Genomic DNA, 19,098 nt, shown 5'->3' with positions numbered 1-19,098 from the left:
CGACTGAACAACCACCTACCCTAATAGGTCAGATGTGACCTTATTTGGAAGTAGGGCCTTTGTCGATGATCCGGTTAAGATGAGGGTGGGCCCTAATCCAATACAACAGTGTCCTTATTAGAAGAGACTAGGTCATGGGTCAAGCATGTGTGCACACAGGGAGAAGACGGCTGTCTGCACACCAAGGAGAGTGACCTCAGGAGACAGAGGCCCTGCAGACACTTCGATGTCAGACTTCCAGCCTCCAGAATTGAGAGAGACTCTCGATGTAAGTTGTTTAAGTCACTCAGTCTGTAGCGCTTTGTTACCGCAGCCACAGAGGCTGATCCAAGGAGATACATTGCAGCCATCTATGGAAAATGCCTCCCACCAGAGCGGGTGTGATAGCCTTGAGTATTAAAAGAGAAAGGGGGCAGAAGTAGGAAAAACCAACATATACAAGATATACAAGGCATGGCTCTGCCCAGGTAGCTGAGTCTAGGGGCAGGGCGGGGAAGGGGATGCACTTTGGCTGGTGGGGAAGCAGTGACAAAAACAGTGATGTCACCAGGCCCGACCCCTGATTGGTTCACCTTGCGCATTTGTCCAGCAAGATGCATTTGCTGTCATGTGCTTCCTCTACACCTTCTCATTCAAGTTTCCCCAAACAGGCTATCTCGGCAAATTGCTAAAGAGAGTCCAAGTCCGAAAAATGGGCCTGGCAGTACATGTTCTCCCAGAACCGCCCTCATCACTCCCACGCACCTCCTCCTTGAGATTCCAGGCTCCGTGGCCTCTCTGTCGCAGCTTCCCTGGAGGCGGTGCTGTCCTGCCCATCCTCAAGCCTCAGGAGCCCGTACACTCACAGCCTCATCACAACCAGAGGCCACCTCAGTGAGTCCTCCCCGCAACACGAGGGCTTGCTCCAAGTGATCGTTTGCCCAAGATGATTTGCCCAAGATGATCGTTCTGGCCACCTGAAAAGGGAAGAGCTCCCACTGCAAATGGGATGTGGCACTCAGCCAGGTGCCCAGGCGATGTGCACGTGAAGGCAGCCCACGGGACCGGGAGAACAGAATGCTTGGCCAGATCTGGGGATGGGTGGTGGGGGCGGGCAGGTCTGGCAGTGCCACAAAGTCCAGACCTGGGAAACACCCCCAGAAGATCCCACAGGATGGCGCTGAGAACCCTGCTCCACCCCCTCCTCAACCCAGCACAGTCCCCGCATGCACTCCCCGGCGCCTCCCAGAAGAGCCTCTCAGGTTCTTCGGGAGTCCGGGACTCCCTGCAGTAAGAGATAGTGCATCTGTCTAAGTCGCTGCTGCAAATTGCAAGGCGAGTACATGATTACTTCCCTCCTCAAATTATGGGTAATTACACCTGGACTAAGTGTAATAATTACAGACAAAGCACTGTTGTTGCAACTGTCAGGTACGATGTTTACTCAGCAAACCCGGCCCTGCCTTGGAAAATGAACAGGCATATTGGAGCAGCAGAAGAGAAGAATAAAATTGCATCTGAAATATTTCTCCACCTCTGCCGAAGACAGAACAGGCTGTGACATCCCTCTATTGGGCAGGGCTGGCTTGCTCTGCCTGGTGACTCCTTCCTGACGAGTGAGTGGGCAGGTGGGCCATGAGATGGGCTCCCCTTCCACCCCAGGTTCCCTCTACCCCAGCAGAACTGAAGCTGCAGAACCACCAGGAGAGGGCTGACTGGGTCCCAAGCTGGCAACACTTTCAACTCCTCAGATCTTGCTTCCAGGGCCATCTCAGGCTCAGGGCACATCCTCTGTCCTGCTAACCCCATCTCCACCCCCACGGGGGTCTCTTCAGTTCTGCACAGAGCAAGGACTCCAGGTTCAAGCTTGGATCAGCCAGACTGAAATCTAATCCTGGGTAGCCAGATGGGCCTGGGCTCACACAGTCCACATCTCAGTGCCTCAGTTTCCTCTCTTGTGAACTGAGCACAACCTTCCTTGTGGGTTTATTATTATTATTTATTTTTGTTTGTTCTGGGTCTTCGTTGCAGCAAGAGGGCTTTCTCTAGTTGCGGTGAGTGGGGGCTACTCTTTGTTGTGGTGCACAGGCTTCTCATTGTGGTGGCTTCTCTTACTGTGGAGCACAGGCTCTAAGCGCTTGGGCTTCAATATTGCAACATGCAGGCTGAGTAGCTGTGACATGCAGGGTCCAGTAGTTGTGGCTCAAGGGCTCTAGAAGCAAGTGGAATCTTCCCAGACCAGGGATGGAACCCGTGCCCCCTGCATTGGCAGGCATATTCTTATTCACTATACCACCAAGGAAGTCCCCTCATGGAGTTTTATGAGGATTAAATAAACAGAGTGAGCACTGATCCAGGCAGTGCAGTGAAACTCTTCTGTATGATGCTATGATGGCAGAGACATGACACTATGCTTTTGTCAAAACCTATAGAACATACAGGGCTTCCCTGGTGGCTCAGTGGTAAAGAATCCACCTGCCAATGCAATAGACACAGGTTCAATCCCTGGATTGGGAAGATCCCCCAGAGAAGGAAACGGCAACCCACTCCGGTATTCTTGCCTGGAAAATTCCACGGACAGAGGAGCCTGGCAGGCTACAGTGCATGGGGTCACAAAGAGTTAGACACAACTGAGCAACTAACACTTTCACTTCACTTTCACAGAAGGCACAGCACAAGGTGAACCCCAGGATGGACCACAGACTTCAGTTAATAATTGTGTATTTGTTCATTAGCTGTAACAGGTGTACCCACTAAAGTAAGACGCTAATAAGAAGAGAAATTGTGGGGAGGGGCTATGTGGGAACTCTGTACTCTCCCCTCATCTTTCTGTAAACCTAAAGCTGCTCTAAGAAGTAACGTCTATTAACTTTTTTTAATGAACCAAAAAATATCCATTTTCACTTTTTACTATTGTTCCTCTCATGCTGGCCTTCCGACCTCATGCCTAATGCCCCCTCTCCACCTGGCCCGTTTCAATGGAAAACTTGGTTTCAGGGTCTGATCCAGCCTGATATAGCTTCTCCCCAAAGTGTGTGTGGCAACAGCAGCCAGGTGTCTACCTAGATCCACTCTCCCTCTCCTAATAGAACCCCAGTTTGGTCTTGGGGGCAGTGGAACAGCTTTAGAAAACTACATTTTCCAGGTGCCCTTGCAGTGAGGCAAGGCCATGCCGCAGAGTTTGGGCCAATGAGTAGAGATCTCCTGGGTATTTCTGGGAAAGCTTTTCTTTCTGACTTGATGTGTCCATCCCCTTTTCCTTCTTCCTGTTTTGAATGTAGACATAATGCTTGGAGGTGCAGCAGCCATTTTGTAGCCATGAGGTGAAAAAACACACACACACTGATTATGGTGGAGCAGGGAGTGAAACTGAGTTCTCAATGACATCCTCAAGCAGTTGTTCAAGCCCTACACTACTTTTATGTCCCTGTTTGCTTAATCGACTTTCTGTTAGGTGCGGCCAAACATAATCCCAGTTGCTATGTGCTGCCTGTGAGACTAGCCCCCGCAGATCTACACACCATGGCACACGGGCAGGTGGCCCTACACTCATATGTGAAACAGATCGCCAGTGCAGGCTCGATGCATGAGACAGGGTGGTCAGGGCTGGTGCACTGGGATGACCCAGAGGGATGGGATGGGGAGGGACGGGGTGCAGTTCAGGATGGGGAACACATGTACACCCATAGCTGATCCATGTCAATGTGTGGCAAAACCACTACAATATTGTAAAGTAATCCCAGGCCTTTACCAGTGACCAGGTTAGTGCCAAGCAAACCTGATGACACAGGCTTCCAACCAACTAATGAGAAGTGCCAAGTAATCAGGACTCAACACAAGAGAAAGACAGGCTTTCTCTGGTGGGAGATCTCTCTAGAGCTGGGGCCCAAGCAAGCATCGAGGTGGCCCTCGATGGGCCTCAGCCAGTATGAGAAGGGGGGAAGCTGCTCATTCCAGCTTGACCCAGAAACTCTCCTGCTCAGCCTGGGGGACAAGTAGACCTGAGGAGCCGGGCCACCACTCCCAGGTCATCCGAGAAGGTGGCAGGCAGAGCTGGGGAGGGTCTTCCTCTGAAAGCAGCGCAGGTGCCGGCAGCCTGGGCACCGCAGGACAGGTCCCTGTCTCGGGCAGCGCAGTGGGGAGGGAGATGCTCCCGTGGGCGCCAAGGGTGTGCTCATGGTGCCAGCAGGCAGGCATCGGCCCCACTTCCTCTTAATTTGCATAATTCAAACAAAAGGAACTTTTGCATTTTCTCTGAACATTTGTGCATCTCAGCCTGCCCCCTCCCCCGCTGCTGGGCCCAGAAGCCCAACAACGTCACGGGTTCTCAGCACAGACTTCTCACTTTCCTTCTCAGATGAAACCTCTTATTTCAGAGCAGCTCACAGGTCAGGGAGGGGGAGGGCAGAGAGAGGCCTTGACCTTGAGGTTTTGAGGCCAGTACTGCAAAGATGACTTCAAGAAACTGTGCCTGCCTTTGAACCAGTTGTGAGGTGAGGGCTCCCATATTCTTCCTGAAGCCGCCAGGGGATGGAAGAGGGGCCCACGGGAGGGCCCAGCCTCCCACCAGCTATGAGGAGAGGCTGTCCATGGCAGTGTGCATGCTCCCGGGGGCTGCAGATGTGGGTGGAGGCACCAGCCTCTGTGGGCCAGCAGGGCACGGAGCAGGGCCTCAAGGAGGCACAACTCTGCCTCCGGTTCCACCACTGGCTCCACCATGAGGCCCTGGACAGCAGGCTTCTCCTCCCTGAAGTTCAGGTTCTCATATTAAAATGGTGTAAGTGGGACTTCCCTAGCGGCCTGGTGGTTAAGACTATGCCTTCCAATGCAGATGATATGGTTTCGATGCCTGGCCAGGGAGCTAAGACCTCACATGCCTCGTGGCCAAAAAAACAAAACATAAAACCGAAACGGTATTGTAACAAATTCAATAAAGACTTTAAAAAGGGTCCACATCAATTAAAAAGGTTTAAAAAATAAGAAAAATATTTTTTAAATAAATAAAATGGTATAGTATCATCAGCAGGGCTTGTTCAGTCACTATAACTGGCAGTCACACCCAATTGAACATGACTTAAATCAGAAAAGAGAATATATTGGTACATATGGCCAAATGGGGTATCATGAACTTCAGGCACATCTTGATCCAGGTGCCCCACCAATGTCATGGAGACCAAGTCTCTCCTGACTCTGATTCCACTGCACTAGCTCTGTGTCCCTCCCATCTCTCCCCTCCTGGTGACCAGGTGCCACCAGCAGTGTCCAAGCACTTGGGACAGAAGAAGCCTCTGATGGGAGAGCTCTGATTGGTTCAGACTGGGTCACATGGCTTTCCCTGAACCAATTGGTCAGAGGAAGCTGAAGCTCTGATTGGCCAGGATGGATCACATGCTCAATTGTGGGTTCAGGGATTATGTCACCTGAAGCACTAGGCTGGAAGAGGGAGAGAAGGGACCCTCACAGGAGATCCAGGGTGCTATTAGCAGAAGGGGCAATGCTGGGCACTGGTCTCCTCATCGCTGACCCTTTGTGACTTGATGGACACGATGCCTTCAGTCTTGAAGACCACAACTGGCAGCACTCCAAGGTATTATGGGCACAAACGCCTGCCCAGGTGAGTGAAACTGACCCTGGCAGCCTCCTAGGCTGCCAGACACCTGTCCAGTGACCACAGGGGAGGGAAGGGCAGGCTCACAAGCCATTAGACCTCAGGAGCTCTTGAAAAAGTTGGGCTTGAGGGTCATAAGCCCAGATGCGCTGAGCAAGTAAGGGCAGCTCCAGGGAGCAGGCATCTATGCTCAGTGGGTTTACCAGGCACCCAGAGTGTGCCATGCCTGCATCTGATAGGTGCTCAATAAATAGCTGTTGGGTGAATGAGTGAGTAGAAAAGGCTGAGGCAAGGGGAAAGCCAGCACAGGTATTATGAATGTCAACTCTGCCCATACTGGTGCCAGGGCATCTGGAGTAGTAGTGGGAACTGCGGCAAAGTAGGGGATGCCTACCCCACAAAAGGCAATAGCCCTCACTTAGCCGCAGCCAGCCCTAACCATACTTCAACATTGCTAGAATGCTGGCTTTTAAAGAAAACCAGAAACCCTGGTTTTTAAGAAAAATCTGAGATTTTTAAATACTTTTCTAACACACTATAGAGACAGGAAAATAAAAACATGTCCTGTGACCCAGATGGGACCCATGCTGGACATTTTGTAACCTCTGATCTGGTCCAAACTGTGTTCCAGACAAATAAAATGAGAGCTGAACTACCTTCTTCTAACCCAGCCCAGACAGGCGGGCTCTGCAGGACTGTGCCAAACTCTGCGGGGAGACCAGAGCATCTCCAGCCCCAGGCTGGGGGTCCATTTCAAAACCTTGACGCCCAAAGCAGTTATGGCTGAAGAAGGAATTTGCAAATGAGTCTCCAGGGGTCCAGGGAAAGTGTCCAGCAAGGCCTGAAATCCACTGGTAGATATGCCTTGTTCAGCTGGGGGCAGCCAAAGCCTTGCCTTGCCTGTAAAAAAGAGAATTTTCATTTTATTCACACCATCCCTGAAAAAGGAAAAGAATGAAGCTCTCATGGACTCCTTTGATGCGGCCAGCATCTGTTTGGTAGGAAAGTGGACAAAGTCATATGCCTTCAAGTTAGGAATCCTTAACTCTGGACTGTGTGTAAAATTCCACATAAGATGTTCTCTGTCCCTGGACCCACCCGAATGCTCTCAGCTGGAACAGAAAACCAACTGAAAAGCCCTAAAGAATGAGGGATTAATTATCTCTTATCCAAGCACTGTAAAAGCCGGCTGGTTGTGGGCAGATCCATCTGTGTGGCTTAATGAAGATTTCTTGGGACTACACAGCCTCCTCCAAGTTCCAGGCAGCCCATCCTCATGTGTCAGCATCTAAAATCCTCCAAATGTGAGTCGCTCAAACGTGTCTGACTCTTTGCAGACCTGTGGACTGTAGCCCGTCAGGCTCCTTTGTCCATGGAATTCTCCTGGCAGGAACACTGGAGTGGGTTGCCATTCCCTTCTCCAGGGGATCTTTCCAAACCAGGGATCAAACCCAGGTCTCCTGTATTGGAGGCAGATTCTCTAACCTCTGAGCCACCAGGGAAGCCTCCAGGAGCCAGTCTTTTCCTTATGTCCTTTTTAAGAGTGCAGTCAATTTCCCAGCAGCTCCTGGCAGACTCTCCCTGAGTCCCATTGGCATGGTGGCCTGTTGGGCCGCTTCCGGGCTCTCCAATCCCAGCGTGGCCAACTGAATTGTAGGACTGGCTGTATCCGCTGCAGACCAGGCTGGTATGGCACCACCTCCCCCAAGCACATTGCTGCTGCCCGAAGCCTGAGTGAAACTAGGGCTTGCTTAGCCAGGGGGAAGGTTGCCTGGCAACCAACAGTGTCAGCCACCTTTTAGTCAGCTGCTGTTGGTTTGGTTGGACACTGCCTTCAAGGGGCAAGGCCAGGCCTGGGGCAGCATGGTGGCCCCACCAGGAGGGTGGGTGGCCACTCCCAATGAAGCTTTCCTGGGCACCCAGGGCCCAAGCCCATCCAGCTTGATGCCATTACCACTCACTCTTTCTGTCCCAAAGAGCAGAACCTCCACAAGATCCTGAGATGGACACCGGGGGATGGCTTCCATCTTTCCTGAATGCCAGCATACCCGCCTCTGCAGCCAAGAAGAGTGAGGCCAGGCCCAGGGCCCCATCCAAACACAGAGGGCTGTCCTGCTGGTTCAACCTGGTCTGCCCAGGGACAGGTAGAAGTGGAGCAAGAGGAGAGTTGCATTCAGTAAATACCTGCTGCGCACACACACACACACACACACACACGCACACGCACACACACACACAACACATACACACATGGGCACATGATACCGTGCAGGGCCCTATGGGGCTCCCGGGCACAAGGCCTTTCTGTGTCTCCCATTTTGTTAATTTAATTTACTTTATTTATTTGTTTTTGGCTGTGCTAGGTCTTTGTTGCTGCATGCTGGCTTTCTCTAGTTGCAGTAAGGAGGGGCTGCTCTCTAGTTGCAGTGAGCAGGCTTCTCATCGAGGTACCTTCTCTTGTTGCAGAGCCCAGGCTGTATGGCAAGCAGGCTTCAGTAGTTCCAGCTCCCAGCTCTAGAGCATAGGCTCAATAGTTGTGGCACATGGGCTTAGTTACCTCGCAGCATGCAGGAATCTTCCTGGACTAGGGATCAAACCCTCGTCTCCTTCATTGGCAGGCAGATTCTTTACCTCTGAGCCAACAGGGAACCCCTCCACCATTTCTTTGATTATAGGAAACAGCCTTCATTCACCCTCCATGACCTTCCCTGAGTTCCAATGTGCAGATTCAAGCGGTTGTTAACTGGGGACGGGAGGGGATGCAAGACCCAGGGGAAACAAACTGTCAAGTGCAGCCTTGGGGCAAGGTCCTATTTCCCCAGCAACAGACGCACAACGATATCTCTGAGCTATTTTGCACATATCGAAACCCCTTCCAGGTGGGGGGAATTAATGGTATGCTGCCCACAAGCATATAGACTCCACACCAGTTAAACCTGCAGGTTGGTGTTATTGACTCCTACCCTGCTTACCTCACCACCAACCCATCGGAAAAATGTCCATGAGCTGATCACGCCCTCTTTTTCTATAAAACTTGTCACTATTGTCTCCAAATGGGAACACGGGTTTTGAGGGGATTAACCCCCCTGTGGCCCCCTTTGCCTGGCAAAGCAGTAAAGCTATTCTTTTCTACTTCACCCAGAACTCTGTCCCAGAGATTTGATTCGGCCCCAGTGTACAGAGAAGCTGCTGAGCTTTCAGCATCACACACACATGTGCATAGACACAGAAATAAACCTGTGCATATACCCGCACACTCACATGCGCAGGTGCACATACATAGCACACATACCCCCCCTCACCTTTGGATCCAGCCCCACAAAAGAAGCAGCTAATCTATGTTTCCAACTATAATTACATTTCTGAATGCATTAGCGTGACTATTCCACAAAGGCATGACTCACCATGTGGCAAACAGAGATGAAATTCGTGATTGCAGTTGAGCCAGTGCTGGGAATCTCAATTTTTATTTTACTTGAAATTCAACACCAAATAATAACAGCGCCACTTGGATGAAACACATTTCCACATTCAATTAAAAGAGAAGCGATCCTTCTTAGCAGAACCCCTGAGGCAGTAGGCGCGGAGGTTGCAAAGCGGAGAGATGGTGAGGGAAGGGGCCCAGGTTCACCCATCAGGAAGAAATCTTTAAGGATGGGAGAGGGTGGGCTTCGGGAGTGGAACACAGGTGTGTGGCCATGGTTGAGTGTTGGACAGGTTTCTGGGGGCAACCATGTCCACCAGCACCTGGCTTTTCAATGCCTCCCACTGGCCCCAGAAACAAAAGGCAGGCCTCAGGGATGGTGTCCCCAGGAGGAAGCCAAGACCACGGGCTGTGGCTCCTTGAGGGTCAGCCCATGGAGTCATGGTCACTGGTCCCTAGGGCTCACCTTCCGTAGGTGGTGGGGGAGGGCTGGGGGGTGAGGGGTGGTGGGCTTGCAGCCCACTGGGACCTGCCCTCCCACCATGCTCTCCTCTCCCCTCTCACTGGGTTACCTCCGGTCCCCTCTAGCCTTATGAGGATGACAGGGCCAGATTTGTCAAGGTGAGTCTCACCTAAACCTTTCCCAGAGAGAGTAGACAGAACTGTGCAGGGGTGTGGGATTTCAGCCATGTCAGCACAAGGATGTGCCCGCCTTCCCCGAGGGGCTGGCCGGTGCTTCAGGGGGTCTTTATGCACCAGCTCCGCCCTTGGCTTTGGTGGCTCAGCACTGACCTCTCCAATTTTGGTGGTGTGGTTTAGTCGCTAAGTCGTGTCCAACTCTTGCGACCCCATGGACGGTAGCCTGCCAGGTTCCTTCGTCCATGGGATTATCCACACAAGAATACTGAAGTGGGTTGCCATTTCCTTCTCCAGGGGATCTTCCTGACCCAGGAGTCAAGACTGGGTCTCCTACATTGCAGGCAGATTCTTTACCGACTGATCTATGAGAGAAGCTGTAGCTGAACCCAACTTCCCTTCTAGGAATCTGACCCTTCTCCATCTCTGCATACTCAATTTTTGGTCAAAACCAGTCTAGTTGTTGCTAGAAAGATACTTTTTTAGATGTGATTAGCATTTTTTTAAATTGTGCTAAAAAGCGCATAATGTAAAATTTACCATTTTAACCATTTTTATGTGTGCAGTTCAGAAGTATTAATTATATCCATAAGGTGAAGCTATTACCACCATCTCCAGAAAGTTTTCATCTTCCAAACTGAAACTCTGTCCCCACTAAACACCAACTCCCCCTCCCCCTCCTCCAGCCCATGGCGCCCACCATTCTACTTTCTGTCTCCAAGGATTTGTGTGCTATAAGGACCTCAGATACGTGGAGTCATGCAGGATTTGTCCTTTAGCAGCTGAATTATTTCACTGAGCCTGTCCTCAAGGTTCATCTGTGGTGCAGCAAGTGTCAGAATTTCCTTCCTTTGAGGGTGAATAATATTCTCTTGTGTGTGTATACCACATTTGGCTTATCCATTTATCTGACCATGGACATGTCGGTTGCTCCTGTTGTTATTCAGTCGCTCAGTCATGTCCAACTCTTTGCAACCCCATGGACTGCAGCACACCAGGATTCCCTGTCCTTCACCATCTCCTGGAGTTTGCTCAGTTTCATGTCCTTTGAGTCAGTGATGCTATCTAACCATCTCATCCTCAGCCACCCCCTTCTCCTTTTGCCTTCAGTCTTTCCCAGCATCAAGGTCTTTTCCAATGAGTCCATTGTTTGCATCAGGTGGCCAAAGTGTTGGAGCTTATCTTCTGCACCCATCCTTCCAATGAATATTCAGGGTTGATTTCCTTTAGGATTGACTGGCTTGATCTCCTTGCAGTCCAAGGGACTCTCAAGAGTCTTCTCCAACACCACAGTTCAAAAGCATCAGTTCTTTGGCTCTCAGCCTTCTTTACGGTCCAGCTCTCACATCCAAACATGACTACAGGAAAGACCATAGCTTTGACTAGACGGACCTTTGTTGGCAAAGTGACGTCTTTGCTTTTTAATATGCTGTCTAGGTTTGTCATAGCTTTCCTTCCAAGGAAAGCTCCTATGTTTTAGCTATTGTGAACAAATGAAGCTGTGAATAATAGTGAACATGGGTGTACAAATATCTCTTCAACACTCCTTTCAATTCTTTTGGATGTATGCACACAAGTGGAACTACCGGATCACATGGTGGTTCTATTTCCCATTTTTTAAAGGACCACCGTATTGTTTCCCACAGAGGTTGTGCCATTTTACCTCCCACCAACACTGCCCAAGGGTTTCAGTTTCTCCACTTTCTCCCCACCATTTATTTTCTTTTTGAGAGTAGCAGTTTTAATGGGTATGAGGTGGTATCTCGTTGTAGTTTTGATTTACCTTTCCTTAACGCTGGGCTGGAAGAAGCACAGGCTGGAATCAAGATTGCCAGGAGAAATATCAATCACCTTAGATATGCAGATGACACCACCCTTATGGCAGAAAGTGAAGAGGAACTAAAAAGCCTCTTGATGAAAGTGAAAGAGGAGAGTGAAAAAGTTGGCCTAAAGCTCAACATTCAGAAAACTAAGATCATGCATCTGGTCCCATCACTACTTGGGAAATAGATGGGGAAACAGTGGAAACAGGGTCAGACTTTATTTTGGGGGGCTGCAGATGGTGACTGCAGCCATGAAATTAAAAGACGCTTACTCCTTGGAAGGAAAGTTATGACCAACCTAGATAGCATATTGAAAAGCAGAGACATTACTTTGCCAACAAAGGTCCATCTAGTCAAGGCTATGGTTTTTCCAGGGGTCATGGATGGATGTGAGAGTTGGACTGTGAAGAAAACTGAGCACCAAAGAATTGATGCTTTTGAACCGTGGTGTTGGAGAAGACTCTTGAGAGTCCCTTGGACTGCAAGGAGATCCAACCAGTCCATTCTGAAGGAGGTCACCCCTGGGATTTCTTTGGAAGGAATGATGCTAAAGCTGAAACTCCAGTACTTTGGCCACCTCATGCGAAGAGCTGACTCATTGGAAAAGACTGATGCTGGGAGGGATGTGGGGCAGAAGGAGAAGGGGACAACAGAAGATGAGATGGCTGGATGGCATCACCGACTCAATGGATGTGAGTCTAAGTGAACTCCGGGAGTTGGTGATGGACAGGGAGGCCTGGCGTGCTGCAATTTATGGGATCTCAAAGAGTCGGACCTGACTGAGCGACTGAACTGAACTGAACTGAACTGACCATTTGAATATCTTCTTTGGATAAATAGCTTTTCAAGTTCTTTGTCCATTTTTCAATCATCTTGTCTGTGGTTTTCAGTTAAGTTTTAGAAGTTCTTGCTATATTCTGCACACTAATCTATATAACTTAGAAATATTTCTCCCATTTTGTGAGTTGTCTTTTCACCCTCTCAATAGTATCCTATCACTCTCAAAATGTACAAAAGCTTTTTTTTTTTATAAAGTCTTACTTCTCTATCCTATAATCATATGGAATCTCAATGGACACTGACTAGCCAAAGTAAAACATCTTGAAAAGAGGACCAAAGTTGGAGACTTGGAGTAAAGCAGATTACCCTCCATAAAGTCAGTTCACCTATGGCAAGATAGGAGCATCTCTCACTGTTGCTCATGAGTTGAAAGGGAGGAAGGAGAGGGAAGAGGAGAGGGATGCAAGGCGGAGGCAGGTGGATGGGGAGAGGATATGGAGAAGGAGGAAGAAGGATGGACACCAGCTGAGTTTACTACCTTGCCTGGCAAGAAAGAAGGAGCCAATGAGGAAATCCTGAGTAGTCATCTGAAGGGAATATTTGTGGATTGGGGGCATTTGAAAGAGGGGTTCGTATGAGGGACTGATGGCCAACACTACAGATGGATGGAGGAGGGAAAGTTTATGTGATTGGACAGGACAAGCTCCCGCTCACTGGTCAGTCTTCTCAGGGTCTGGCACCCTGGGTCACTCTGCATTCACCATCAATCCTCAGCTTCAATGATTGAATCAATTGGCATGAAACTCAACCATGGTGTCCAGCCTCCTGTGTGGCCCCAGAAAGTCCCACTCCTGCTGGTCGTGTCCTGGGAAACACCTCCCATGTTAAATCAGGTCGATGTGTGACACCAATAGCATCTGGGAGACACAGTGGAGCATGACTTCCAAAAGCAGGTCATGAAAGATGTGGTAGCTTCCCCCATAGTCCATACCTTGTGGGACTGCTCACTCTGGGTGGAAGGAAGCGGCCCCACGGAGCCCCGTGAGAGCACCATCTTGGAAGTGGATCAGCCTCAGTCATTCTTCAAAGGATGAAGTCCCTGCTAGCAACTTGAGTGTAACCTCAGGAAAGACCCTGAGCTTGGACACCCTGCCAGGCCTCTCCTGAATTTCTGATGCCAAAAAAAAAAAAAAATGTGCAGGATAGTAATTATGATTTAGGCTGCTAGTTTGGCGGGGGTGGGGTGTGTGTGCACTAAGTCGTTTCAGTCATGTCTGACTCTTTGCAACCCTATGCACTGTAGCCTGCCAGGCTTCTCTGTCCATAGGATTCTCTAGGCAAGAATACTGGAGTGGGTTGCCATGCCCTCCTCCAGGAGATCTTCCTGACCCACGGATCGAGCCTGTGGCAGGTGGCTTCTTTACCACTAACACCACCTGGGAAGCCTTTTGGCTTGCGGGGGGAAGGATTTAATTTGTTACACACTGTTGATATACTTTCTAAGCATTCACAACCACAAGAGAAAATATTTTCTTTTATATGCTTCTGAGTTACCCTTGATCAGAAGGGCCCCAAAACAGGATGGCATGTGCCCCAGTGTTTCCCAGTGTGATGAGGAGCAGGAAAATTTCTTATTTACAGGCTTTTGTGGGTTGGACTGTGTCCTCTCAAAATTCATATGTTGGAGGCCTAACCCATAGAAACTCCGAAGGTGACCTTGTTTAGAAATAGGGTCATGGCAGATATAATTGGTTAAGATGAAGTTGTTCTGGTCATCCTAATCTAATACAGCTGTGTTCTTATTAAAAGAGAGATTTGGGGACTTCCCTGGTGGTCCAGTGGTTGAGAATCCACCTTGTAATGCAAGGGATACAAGTTCAATCCTTGGTCCAGGAAGATTCCATGTGCCACCGAGCCACTAAGTACCTGAACCATAACTATTGACCCCAAGTGCTCAGGAGCCCATGTGCGTTACAAAAGACCCATCATGATGAACAAAGATCGAGTGTGCCAAAATGAAGACCCGATAGTAAAATAAATATTTTTTTAATTGAAAAAATAAGTGAAAGATAAATTTGGACATAGAGACACACCCAGGGAAAAGCCGTGTGGCTACAAAGGCTGAGGCTGAAGGAATGTGACCACAAGCCCAGGGATGCCAAGAGTTGCTGGACCCAACCAAAAGCTAGGAGGGGCAAGAAAGGCCCCCCATTAGAGCACAGACCTGCAGACACCTTGACTTCAGACTTCCAGGTTCCAGAACGATGGAAGAATAAACGTCCACTATGTTGAGCCCACTCTGTGTTGCTGTGTGATGGCAGCCCCAAGACACTGGCACAGGTGGCACAATGAATCTACACAAGGGTGTGTATCACCGTGCTCTTTATAACAGGATAGATTGCCTGACTGTCCCCAGATATTTCCTGGCCTCTGTGAGGAGTTACGTATCTCTGTCTCCTGATGGCATGCTCTGGTATGGTCTCACCTGGGGCAATGAGGTGTGAACGGAATCTTCCAGAGCCCTTGAGTGGCAGAACCCACTCCCCTCTGCCATGCCACCAGCAATGGCCCAGTCAGGCCTTGCTGCTCAGCACACTGGGCCCAGAGACAAGTGTGAAATGGCCCTTTTTTGTTGTAACCATTGGTCTATAGGACAGCTGCCCATAGGAACACATCACTGAGACTCACTCAGCACTAACACCATCAGAGAGGGGAGAGTCCAGGGATAAGAGGCTGTCCAAACCAGCAGGACCCATTTCACAAAGGAATACATTTTGACCATTAAAATCATGTTGTGAGAAATACAATGTTCAGGATATGTTGCGTTTTTTAATTATTTATTTATATTTATTTTTGGCTGCACTGGCTCTTCATTGCTGTGTGAGGACTTTCTCCAGTTGCAGTGAGCAGGGTCCACTCTCTAGTTGTGGAGCACGGGCTCCAGGGCAGGAGGGCTTCAGTAGTTGCCGCTCACGGGCTCAGTACTTGTGGCACAGGGGCTTAGTTGCGCCACGGCATGTGGGATCTTCCCAGATCAGGGATTGAACCCATGTCCCCGGTATTGGGAGGTGGTTTTAACCACTGGACCACCAGGGAAGTCCTAGATTGCATTGAAAATAAAAAACATGTCATGTGGAATTTGGGCTGGATTTTGTTAATGCAAGGAGCACTGTTTGCACTGAAATGCAAATGGAATCTCTGCTGAGTTATAGCCTTACAGGCAGCACACATTCTCTTATTCACACTTCTATTCATTTTACAAATCATCCACAATAAAGCTAAGTTTATTGTAACCTGATCAGGGAAAAGAATGCTTTACTTCTGCACATATTAAAACACAAAGAATGGCCCAAATGTCACCAGTAATGTATCTTTTTACACACCACATATTTAAACAGCAGACCCTTTAGCCTTTCTGCCAGCCCTCCAGCAGCTCTCCTCCTAAGCTGGGCAGCTCACTCCTTCCTGGGACCACATCTCAGCAAATGTTTCAGGCTGGACAGTTAAAGTTTCACTGTAAACCAAGAGGTTCATCTTTGTTTCTAGGCAACTTATTTAAAAGCCTCCTAAAATCTACTAACTTCCAGGATGAAAATCATTATGCCTGCTGCCTCCCCCAGCCACTCAAAGCTGGACCACCACCAGCAGAGTCTCCTGAGTCTGTCCTCACAGCAAGAGATGCTTTACAAGTGCCTGCAGAGTGAAAGTGACCACATGACCCCACTGGACTCCACATTGCCTCCCAAGCCTCACTCTACACACCCCACAGGCCACCTGAGGTCAACTCCCCATCATCAGACCTCTCTGATTCTGCTTTGGGCAGTCAGTTAGCTTCTGCCACAGTCATCATCTTAACAAGTTACCCTAAAACACAGTGGTTTTCAGCAAATATTCATTTGACTCACCAGTCGGCAGATCCATGAGTAAACTGGGCTGTGTGTGTGAGGGGGGCTGGTTCTCCTGGTCCGGCCTGAGCCCCTTCTGTCTTCGGGGGTGAGATGGCTGCTGGTTGGTCTAGACTGGCCTAGGCTGGGATGGCTGGGCCCTGCTTCATATCTCTCTTCCTGCAACCGCAGCCCTGGATGTTGTCATGGTGACGGTGGGGGGAGGGAAGAAAGCAGAGGTGCAGGCACTTCTCCCAGACTCTGCAGTGTCCCATCTACTGTCATCCTATTGACCAGAGCAAGTCCCACCTCTCTATGGGATCACCTCTGGGCAGGATGGGCAGCCCAGTCAATGGCAAAGGAGGGTAGGGTCCCGGGCCTACAACACAGCTGGTCCCCTGCACAGACCGCTATGCTCTGGGACCTGGCCGAGTATGTCCCTCCTCATGACATGGCCCAGGCCGAGCCCTTGGCCCAGGCCACTCTTACCACCTCCTCCAACCACATGTGACACTCACGTCAGGCCTACTTCCTTGGAGAAGCCACTATGCACACCCCAGACCTAGAGGGGCCCCTGGTCTGAACCCTCCCACTCACTTTGACCCCTTCCCTCTAACTCTTCCACAGTGTAGAACAGCAGACAATGTTTTGATGAGCCACCCTTGGCCAGAAGCCCAATGAGGATGAAGGCCATGTCCATGAGGGGACTTCCCTGGTGGTCCAACGGTTAAGAATCTGCCTGCCAGTGCAGAGGACACTGGTTTGATCCCTGGTCCAGGAAGATGCCACACACCGTAGGGCAACTAACCCCATGTGCCACAACTGCTGAAACCCATGCACCCTAGAACCCATGTTCTGCAACAAGAGAAGCCACCGCAGTGAGAAGCCCACACACCTCAACAAAGAGTAGCCCCTGCTTGCCGCAACTAGAGAAAAGCCTGAGCACAGCAGTGAAGACCCAGAACTGCCAAAAATAAATAATTAAACATTTTAAAACAAAAAGTCCACAAGACTTTTATCATGTTTACTCCCAGCACAGACAGCGATGTGGCCTTTGCTCACTGGCCAGTGGGTGACCAGGTGAATGAGCAAGCAGAGTTAAGAATCCTGTGGCTTTGTTAGGTAGGAAGTTAGACATGAGCAACGAGGGGAGGCCTGGCTGAAAGGGATGCAGGCCCATCTCTAAACTCCATCCCAGACACACCCAGGAGAGCTCACAGATATGCTACAAAATAGCCACAGAGACTTCTTCAACTCCTGCACATGCCCCCTGGGCACACAGTGGGTACAAAATGACCACAGGGGCTTTCCCAAGTAACCTTAGGCAGTTAGGAACCCATTAAGGGCTCAGGAATATTCTACATCTAATTATAACAGATGGAATTATGAGAAGACATAAACAATGCAACTTGCTGTTATATAACCTATAATTGCTAATCGGCCTTGAGCATATATCCATTTGCATTCTCTTTCATTGATTGGTGGTGGGTACAAGCCCTACTTTGCACCAGGCATAACCAAAAGGAGGAGACTGGAAGTATAAAATGGGGAAGCCAAGCAGGATCAATAAGAAAGATGAGGAGGACTCCTTTGGGAGTGTTGGACTAATAAAAGACCTGTCTGCTTGAGCTGAACTCTGTTCAGCACGTGTCTGTTCCACACATGTAGAACGTGTCTGTTCTACACGTTTTGGTCTCTTGCTCCAGATTTTTGTTATGACAAGACAAAACCAAGGAAAAGAAATAAACCAACCTGACAACTTGAAAGGGCCAAAGTGGCTAATTGTATATTTGGGTGGTTTGCTGTATTTGGTTTAAGCCTCAACAATGAGTGTGGTGATATCCTTGTCCGTTTCCTTCTTCCCAGGGGAGGAGACTGTCCAGAGAATTACGAGTGGACCCCTCTGACTGCACAGCTGTCTTCCCTGATCCATCTCAGCACACGTCTGATGGATTCAACTCATAACCCAGTCCTGTGCTTAGTTACTCAGTCAGGTTTGACTCTTTGTGACCCCCCTCCATGGACAGTAGCCCACCAGGCTCCTCTGTCCATGTGGATTCTCCAGGGAAGAACACTGGAATGGGTTGCCATGCCCTCCTCCAGGGGATCTTCCGAACCCAGGGATTGAACCCAGGTCCCCTGTGTTGCAGGTGGGTTCTTTACTGTCTGAGCCACCAGGGAAGCCCCAACCAGTCACAGAGACTTGATTTGTGGCCAAGTTCTTCTCTCTCTCCAGCTAATGCTGAGAATCTCTGCAAAGCAAAGACAGGCCTCTTTGTCCAGTCTGAGAGTAGCAGCTGGTCCTTCCAGACGGCATGGGCTCACTACCAAGACCAATGCGCCAGAGGGAAACTGATGATGGGGACGAATTATATGTGCTCAAAAAGATAAATGGGTGGTGATAACTCACTGTAGCAGCTTCAGAGCAACACCCTCCAAATTTCCATTGTCATTTTGATACTAAAATAAATTATTTTAAAGAGGAAGACTAGTGAGTTAGCAAAACCCCAAGACTTCTCATAAACATTCCCAATCTGGAAAGCAGCAAATACTAGGACTTTTTCTGTTTCTTCCTTCTTCTAGCTGAGATCTGAAGAAATGATGGCCAGTGACACAGGTGAGACTGTGAGATGGAACTAAAGCTCCAGGACCCCACACAGAGCCCATAGCCCAAGTGAAATGAACCGGCAGGGAGCTCACTCTACGGCAGGAGGTGACAGCAGAGCCCACACACTTTGCAGGAGTGTGCCTTCAGCTCTGAGTACCAGAAACGTGATGAAACAGTGCCTAAACACTGACTACTCAGAGGGTGGCCCATGCTGGCAGCACCAGTAGCACCCGTGAGCCTGGTGAACCAGGACCTGCTGAACCAGAATCCACATTTCAACCTGATCTCCAGACAGCTCATACATACAGTAAGGGATCTAGAAGTGGGCAGTTGCTTGGCCTTGCTTTGATGGTCTT

This window comes from Capricornis sumatraensis, chromosome 17, assembly GCF_032405125.1.
Source record: "Capricornis sumatraensis isolate serow.1 chromosome 17, serow.2, whole genome shotgun sequence".
Classification (NCBI taxonomy): Eukaryota; Metazoa; Chordata; class Mammalia; order Artiodactyla; family Bovidae; genus Capricornis; species Capricornis sumatraensis.
This window is presented reverse-complemented; position numbering follows the sequence as displayed.